Consider the following 9,376-nt stretch of genomic DNA (forward strand, 5'->3'; position numbering starts at 1 on the left):
CGAAGTAAACTTGGAGTCACTTGGAGTAAACTTGTGGTCCTCCCACAGGGTGGTGAAAGTGCACATGAGCTTGATGCTCCTTTTCAATAAATATCTTATTTCTGGTGACATGATGATCGATGCTTGGCTGCCGTTTGACAAATATAAAGAATATCGCTCTTGTCCATAATAATGTCATAATGCAGGTAACCTACCCGCACTGTATCTGTGAGCTGTTGGCTAGAGCGCATGTGCCAAGACCAGAGTGGGAACGTTTGCTATATAATGCAACAGTTTTTGTGACAAAACAATCAGTAGAGTTGAAAATGCGATGGAAATCCATTTAATTTATATTTTTCATTCGGTAAATGGGAATTTAAAAAAGTTATTTTTATTTGCACTATGTCATCAAGCACAGCCTTTTATTCGCAATGATTCAGTTTGATGGAAACACATCTCTGGTGGGATAATGCATATTGTTTTATGCAGATTTTAGAATATTCACATTAAAATCTGTCGCAAATTGGATGGAAACCTAGCTACACACTACCCATCTTACAGTATATGTTCCCAGTGTGCAAAATTTGGCACATGACATCTTTACAACATCATGTTATGGTTGTAAACTAGTTGAATAAAATATCTTTGTACAACCAGTATACGACTTGAGCACGACGTCATGCTGTTATAGTGGCTTGCGAAAGTATTCACCCCCCTTAGCATTTTTCCTATTTTGTTGAAATTGATTTTTGGGGGGTTTGTATCATTTGATTTACACAACATGCCTACCACTTTGAAGATGCAAAACATATTTTTTTGTGAAACAAACAAGAAATAAGACAAAAAACAGAACTTGAGCGTGCATAACTATTCACCTCCCCCCAAGGTCAATACTTTGTAGAGCCACCTTTTGCAGCAACTACAGCTGCAAGTCTCGTATTCCGGAAAACAGAGTTATGCAGTAATGCGTCAAAACAGTGCAGTGCGCAAAACAGGCGCACTGGAACCAACAAGGCACACAGGGAAAATAACCCGGCGATACAAAATACAAGGAGCTCCACCGAACTTCACTATCCTCACAATAAACAATCACACACAAAGAGAAGGGGGCAGAGGGAACACGTACACAGGTACTGGTGAGGGGATATGAACCAGGTGTGTGTAATGAACAAGACAAAACCAATGGAATGATGAAATGAGGAGCGGCAGTGGCTAGAAGGCCGGTGACGATGAATGCCGAAGCCTGCCCGAACAAGGAGAGGTGGCAGCTTTGGAGGGAGTCGTGACAACATGCCTATACATTTTGCATTAAGGCTGTATAATACAACATCTCAATATTTTTTGTTGTTGAATTAAATAATAATGAAATGAAAAATGCCAAAGTGCCTTTGAATTCACTTTTAGAAATATGAGTTTCGCCAGTCTTTGGTTTGAGGATCATGTGAGCTATGCATGCCTAGTTTGTTAATGTAGCCTCGCAAATGCTCTTATATTCCCATGCCCTAATCACAGTCAACACAATTCTATTTTGTAACAAGAATATCATGGAATAAAAAATTATACATTAGAAAAATGATAGTTTCCGGAATGAAAAAAGTTACAAGTTCATGTACCTGATGATATGCGGCTGCTGTGTTAAAAAACAAATGGATTTTTCTCGAATTCATTGATGATCAGATACTTCAGTTGTAATTGGTTCTGTTGCACAAAATGTTTACAGCTAATAAACAACTTTAGCACTGTTCCAAACTTAGACTATCCTCTTTTTTAACAATAGCCTCAGGTCAAAGCCCCCTACGTACCCGGCCCCACTGCCCTTAGGGGTGATGGAGAACACCAGAGGCAGCACATCTTCCACCTGAGAGTGGCAACGAGACGTTGAAACCTGGCATCACCAATGTCTAAGTTCACACCATAGTTAGAAAAGCTAGAGGGTAGAGCCTCTCATCTTTGCCATTGATCGCTTCTGTGGCAGCATGGGCAGCGCCATGGAGAGCTATCTAAATTATGAAGTAGTCCATTTTCTTCTTCTCCATAGACGGAGCTATGGATGCAAGGACTCACCATTCATGAGATCAACATTTTACTTTTAACCATGTTTTCAAGCTATACCGTGTTTACAATTCCATTGTTTACAAACAATTGAGTAAAACCAGCTTATGTTTTGGGTTCTGATAGGGTTAGGCAATTGAACTCATAAGGCATTAAAGGTATTTTCTTCAAGAATTAATGGCTATATATAATGAATAGCTTTAACTGATAGCAAGTCCCACTCAGTTCACTATCAGTATTTTGCTGTTAGTATTGTGTCCCAAGTGCGCCCTCTAGATTTTGTAAGTCAGTGGTTTAGTTCTTCACCTACTTTTATAACCCCAAAACAAATGTTAGATTACCAGATGAGATATTGTCTGGTATAGTATATGGTCAATATTCTGACTAAAGAAAATATACATAACTACAATATTGATTTGAAAATATAAATGGGGTCACTAAAAGAGAGCAAGAGTAAGAAGAAAGCAAGGCCAGAGGACCTCAACTCAGACCCACCTGTGACTTTCAGAGCTGCAGTGTGACCGTGTGGATGTCTGTGAACCTTAAGCTGGGCTGAGGCTGGGACGTGGCCCCCAAGGCCCCACAGAGAGGGTTCTGTGTTTGGGGCCTGGGCTTCTCTCTCAGAGCTGAGCACAGCTTCTCCATGGGCCCGGCACCACTAGTGACTGGGTTAGGGTGAAAGTTGATGTTGTTCTGGCCTCCCACAGCTCTCATGTTGCCATTGGTTTCTCTCGGTGACAGTGCTGGGGCTTTCATCAAGAAAGTCTCCAGGGGGAGCAGCTGAGGGTGAGGGTGGGGCTGGGTCTGAGGGAAGCTCCATTCACAATGTCCATCCCTCCACTCACAAAACCCAATGTAAGTCAATGTCCACCAGTTAGCATGCTTTAAATGTCATGCCCATGCTGAAAGATCCCTTTAAAAGGAACACAGTATGACACAAGCACATGTCAGAGCTTTTTAAGAGGCGAGGAAACCCAAAAATGTAGACTGGTACAATTTACCTCAGGCTTTTTTTCTGAGAGCCAACTTCAGCAAGGCCGCCTTGAGTGCTGCTTTGGTGTCCTCGGAAATGGCTCCATCTTTCCAGGTCCCTTTCCAGGCTGTTCTCCTTGCCCCCTTGGACAGTGACTGAGTGAAGGACTGCGATAGTGACTGAGCTTGGGCCTGGGAGAGCATGAGAAAAAGCATGGCGCTGGGCATGTCCACATCCTGGCAACTCTCTGTATGGGTCAGGGGAGGAAACGTGTGGGTCAGACATTGGCACGGGGTCACCTCTAAAAGGGGCGGGGCCTGATTACTGAAGGACAGCAGCTGACTGCCAAAAGTCTGGCTCCCTCATGTTGTTTTGTGATGCTGATGCTGATTGGCTTGAGTCTCTGACACTGGTTGCGGCTGCATCTGCGATACCTGCGACAGTCATGGCATGGAAGCTAATGACATTGATTAGGTTGACAGAGGAGATTTGAGCAGACCGTTGGTCATTGCTGCCACCACCACCAGCCTGCCTCTGTAAGGGCCTGAACTGGATCTTCTGGCGGTTGTTCTGCTTCCGCCAGTGGAAGTCCTGGATCTCCATCAGGATGGCCTCTTTGATCTGCTCCCGGCTCATGGGTGCCTTGTCAAACTCAAAGTCAAAGGCGTGCACGCAGATGGGCTCGTTATCCTGGTCATGGTACTTGGACAAGTAATGGTGCTCCACTCCGCTCACGATGGTCGAAGCGCAGCATGGCGGCCAGCAGGTCCAGCGCAGCAGGCTCGGCCTGCGGGTACAACTTGGCTAGGGGCACGGGGGCGCGCGACGGAAGGCTCCGCACTTACGAGCGCACCCGGTCGGCCCCGATAGCCCCCATCACACCCTCTGGAGGGGTGCCCAACACCCAATAAGCTGCAGCTGGTGGACATAGAGCTTCCCGGGGAACAGCTGCTTGCGGCCCAGCATCTCAGCGAAGATGCAGCCCACGGACCACAGGTTAATGGCCAGGCTGTGGTGCAGCAAGAGCATTAGTTCGGGGGCGCGGTACCAGCGCGTGGCCACGTACTCGGTCATAAAGGAGTGGGACTCCTCGCAGTTCTCGCTGACCAGCAGTTTGGAGGGCTTGAGGTCTTGGTGGATGACGTTGGCCGAGTGCACATACTTGAGGCCACGGAAGAGCTCATACAGGAAGTAGCGCGTCTGCTCCGGGGTCAGTGGCTGGTGGGAGTGGATGATCTGGTGGAGGTCGCTCTCCATCAAGTCCAGAACCACATATCTGCAAAAAGGAGAATAGGAGGAGAGACAAGGAAGAGACAGAAAAGAAGATTAGATTAAAATTTCAACAACAAAAAAATGGGGGGGGGGGGGGTTCGAGGTGAGGAGGGGATTATTTAAGATACTCTTTGAAGAGGTAGGGTTTCAGGAGCTTTCGGAAGATGGACAGGGACTCTGCTGTCCTAGCTTCAGGGGGAAGCTGGTTCCACCATTGGAGTGCCAGGACAGAGAAGAGCTTGGACTGGGCTGAGCTGGAGCTGCCCTCCCATAGGGGTGGGAGGGCCAAGTGACCAGAGGTGGCAGAACAGAGTGCTTGGGTTGGGGTGTAGGGTTTGATTATAGCCTGAAGATAGGGAGGGGCAGTTCCTCTTGCTGCTCTGTAGCCAAGCACCATGATCTTGTAGTGGATGCGAGCTTCGACTGGAAGCCATTGGAGTGTGCAGAGGGACGGGATGACAGGCAGGCTAAAGCGTTCTGGATAAGCTGCAGCGGTTTAATGGCACACGCGGGTAGCCCAGCCAACAGCGAGATACAGTAGTCCAGACTGGAGATGACAAGTGCCTGGATTAGGACCTGTGCTGCCTTCCCCGGGAGGAAGAGCAGCTCTGTCTTGTCGAGGTTGAGCTTGAGGTGGTGGGCCGACATCCAAGCTGAGATATCTGCCAGGCACGCATTGACCTGGCCAAGGCTTTCAACTCTGTCAACCACCGCATTCTTATTGGCAGACTAAATAGCCTTGGTTTCTCAAATGACTGCCTCGCCTGGTTCACCAACTACTTCTCAGATAGAGTTCAATGTGTCAAATCGGAGGGCCTGTTGTCTGGACCTATGGCAGTCTCTATGGGGGTGCCACAGGGTTCAATTCTTGGGCCAACTCTTTTCTCTGTGTATATCAATGACGTCGCTCTTGCTGCTGGTGACTCTCAGATCCACCTCTACGCAGACGACACCATTTTGTATACATCTGGCCCTTCATTGGACACTGTGTTAACAAACCTCCAAACGAGCTTCAATTCCATACAACACTCCTTCAGTAGCCTCCAACTGCTCTTAAACACTAGTAAAACTAAATGCATGCTCTTCAACCGAACGCTGCTTGCACCCGCCCACCCGACTAGAATCACTACTCTAGACGGGTCTGACCTAGAGTATGTGGTCAACTACAAATATCTAGGTGTCTGGTTAGACTGTAAACTCTCCTTCCAGACTCACATTAAGAATCTCCAATCCAAAGTTAAATCTAGAATCGGTTTCCTATTTCGCAACAAAGCCTCCTTCACTCATGCTGCCAAACATGCCCTCGTAAAACTGACTATCCTACCGATCCTTGACTTCGGCGATGTCATTTACAAAATAGCCTCCAACACTCTACTCAGCAAATTGGATGTTGTCTATCACAGTGCCATCCGTTTTGTCTCCAAAGCCCCATATAATACCTACCACTGTGACCTGTACGCTCTTGTTGGCTGGTCCTCACTACATATTCGTCGCCAAACCCACTGGCTCCAGGCCATCTATAAATCACTGCTAGGCAAATCCCCGCCTTATCTTAGCTCATTGGTCACCATAGCAACACCCACCCGTAGTCTGCGCTCCAGCGGGTATATCTCACTGGTCATCCCCAAAGCCAACACCTCCTTTGGCCGCAATTCCTTCCAGTTCTCTGCTGCCAATGACTGGAACAAATTGCAAAAATCTCTGAAGCTGGAAACACTTATCTCCCTCACTAACTTTAAGCATCAGTTGTCAGAGCACCTTACCGATCACTGCACCTGTACACAGCCCATCTGAAATTAGCCCGCCCAACTACCTCATCCCTATATTGTTATTTATTTTGCTCATTTGTACCCCAGTATCTCTATTTGCACATCATCTCTTGCACATCATTCCAGTGTTATTACTAATTTGTAATTATTTTGCACAATAGCCTATTTTATTGCCTTACCTCCATAACTTGCTAAATTTGAACACTATATATTATATGTATTTCTGTTGTATTTTTGACTTTGTTTTGTTTTACCCCATATGTAACTCTGTGTTGTTGTTTTTATCGCACTGCTTTGCTTTATCTTGGCCAGGTCGCAGTTGTAAATGAGAACTTGTTCTCAACTGGTTTACCTGGTTAAATAAAGGTGAAATAAAAAAAATAAAAATAAAAGATGCGTGTCGCCACCTGGGTGTCAGAAGGGGGGAAGGAGAAAAGTAGTTGAGTGTCATCCACATAGCAATGATAGGAGAGACCACGTGAGGATATGACGGAGCCGAGTGACTTGGTGTATAGAGAGGAGAGGGCCAAGCCCTGGGGGACAGTAGTGAGTGTACGTGGTGCAGACACAGATCCTCTCCACGTCACCTGGTAAGAGCGGTTAGGGTTAGGGTTAGGATTATATTACATACAAGTTTTGCTCAAAGCAGCAAACAACTTAATGTAGTTAACTTTATCATGGGCATAGTGGGAATTTATATATTTGATTTTCAAATTCTTTCTTACCCCCTGCGTCTTACTTGCTGAAGGCCCCAGTCATCCCTGCCTGTACCAGACATTGTTGAAAAAAACAATAATTGGCAATAATTGTGGGACACATGATTTCAAGTTATTTTTTTTCTAAATGTGTGATTTTTTTTTTTACCACCAAAGTAATGTACTTAAATAAAAGGTTGGATTTTTCTCTTTTTTTGCATTTGGGTTCTATGTTGTTTAAAAGGAGAATTTTTGGAAGTCCTCGACCACATCTTAAACAGGGGTGCCAATAATAGTGGAGGGCACTGTATATCCCCTGTCGTAGGCTGAAACGGAGGCGATGAAGACATACGCCTCCGAGTCCCTGCGCCATGGGTTCATAAGTCCCTCCACTTCGCCCTTCTCCTCAAGTTTATTTTTTTTGTGAAGAAGAAAGACGGAGGTCTGTGCCCGTGCATTGATTACCGAGCATTGAACAAGGGGACAATACGTTATAGTTATCGTCTGCCCCTCATCCGATCTGTGATCGAGTCAAAGCATGGGGCGCGCTTTTTCACAAAATTAGATCTCCGGAGTGCGTATAACCTGGTGCGTGTCCGAGAAGGGGACGAATGGAAGACAGCATTCGGCACAACCAAGGGGCATTACGAATACCTGGTGATGCCGTATGGCTTGATGAATGCGCCATCCGTTTTCCAGTCGGCTTGAAAATCTATGGCAAGACTTGAAAATGGCTGTCTAGCAATGATCAACAATCAACTTGACAGAGCTTGAAGAATCTTTTCAAGAATAATGGGTAAATATTGTACAATCCAGGTGTGCAAAGCTCTTAGTGACTTACCCAAAAAGACTCACAGCTGTAATCGCCGCGATTCTACAAAGTATTGACTACTTATATAAATGAGATACACTACCAGTCAAAAGTTTGGACACACCTACTCATTCAAGGGTTTTTCTTTATTTTTACTATTTTTTACATTGTAGAATAATAGTGAAGACATCAAAACTATGAAATAACACATTTGGAATCATGTAGTAACCAAAAAAGTGTTAAACAAATCAAAATATATTTTATATTTGAGATTCTTCAAATAGCCACCCTTTGCCTTGATGACAGCTTTCCACACTCTTGGCATTCTCTCAACCAGCCTCACCTGGAATGCTTTTCCAACAGTCTTGAAGGAGTTCCCACATATGCTGAGCACTTGTTGGCTGCTTTTCCTTCACTCTGCCGTCCAACTCATCACAAACCATCTCGATTGGGTTGAGGTCGGGGGATTGTGGAGGCCAGGTCATCTGATGCAGCGCTCCATCACTCTCCTTCTTGGTAAAATAGCCCTTACACAGCCTGTAGATGTGTTGGGTCATTGTCCTGTTGAAAAACAAATGATAGTCCCACTAAGCCCAAACCAGATGTAGAAGGATTACTTTATACTATTCCAGGTATTCCTTAAAGAGGTAGGGTTTCAAGTGTCTCCGGAAGGTGGTCAGTGACTCCACTGTCCTGGCGTCGTGGGGGAGCTTGTTCCACCATTGGGGTGCCAGAGCAGCAAATAGCTTTAACTGGGCTGAGCGGGAACTGTGCTTTCGTACAGGTAGGGGAGCTAGCAGGCCAGAGTTTCTCTGCAGCAATTCGACCATGAAGGCCTGATTCACACAGTCCCCTCTGAACAGTTGATGTTGAGATGTGTCTGTGACTTGAACACTGTGAAGCATTTATTTGTCTGCAATTTCTGAGGCTGGTAACTGTAATTAACTTATCCTCTGCAGCAGAGGTAAATCTGGGTCTTCCATTCCTGTGGCGGTCCTCATGAGAGCCCGTTTCATCATAGCGGAGAGGAGGAGTGTAGGAGAGGAGGAGGTTGTCGGGTGAGGTCGTCGGGTAAGCTTGGCTTTATACATAGTTTATACATAGTTTGGCCGTTGTCGAGTAAAGCTTAAACTATGTATTTAGATTGTAGTTAGGTATTGTAGGTAGTTATCGTGGGTTGTTGTATGTAATTATTGTAGGTTAGTATTTTATTCGGCTGAGCCCGGTGAAGCACGAAGCTAGCTAGCTAACCCACTACCTGGACTAGCTGGCGGGTAGCTACTGGCAACTATTAGCAACGGTATAGTTGTTTCACGCCTGAGAGTGCCTGTAATTACGCCAGCTGGCTGCCTACAATAATTACATACAATAATGCCTACCATTCAGCTGTTTTCTAACCTCATTGTCTGAACCGTTAACGTTAGGTAGTAAGTGGCTACTGTGCTTGAAATTTAGCTAGCTTGTTGCTACCTGGATAGCTACTAGTAAACAATAGCTGGAACGACCTAGCGAACAGACGCGAACTGGCTGAGTCAATTCAGTGGCTAGCTTTGCACTTGCTGCTAGCTAACACTAGCTGCTAGGGGTAAGTTAAAACCTACATTTCTGTTTTGTTTTTACAAATTGGTAGCCAGAGTCGTTCAAGGAATTCGGGACATGGGTGACTAGTTAACATTAGCTTGGCTCTCTCTGTGTGTTCGTGCCGTGAAAGGAGGGGTTTCTTCTTTGTCTGAAAGCAATGGCTAGCTAGTGTGCTGACTATTCTAGCTAACTAACTGGCTGAATAAGTTGACGACAGACTCGCTCAAGCTGTCGGGACTAACCC

At 45.6% G+C, this 9,376-nt stretch overlaps 1 pseudogene; it reads right to left on the bottom strand.

Annotated features, from left to right (window-relative positions):
- Positions 1-1,729: 1,729 nt before the first annotated feature.
- LOC121551390 lies at positions 1,730-6,804 on the bottom strand (annotated as a pseudogene).
- Between the last annotated feature and the right edge of the window lie 2,572 nt (positions 6,805-9,376).

Source organism: Coregonus clupeaformis, chromosome 1, assembly GCF_020615455.1.
Source record: "Coregonus clupeaformis isolate EN_2021a chromosome 1, ASM2061545v1, whole genome shotgun sequence".
Taxonomy (NCBI): Eukaryota; Metazoa; Chordata; class Actinopteri; order Salmoniformes; family Salmonidae; genus Coregonus; species Coregonus clupeaformis.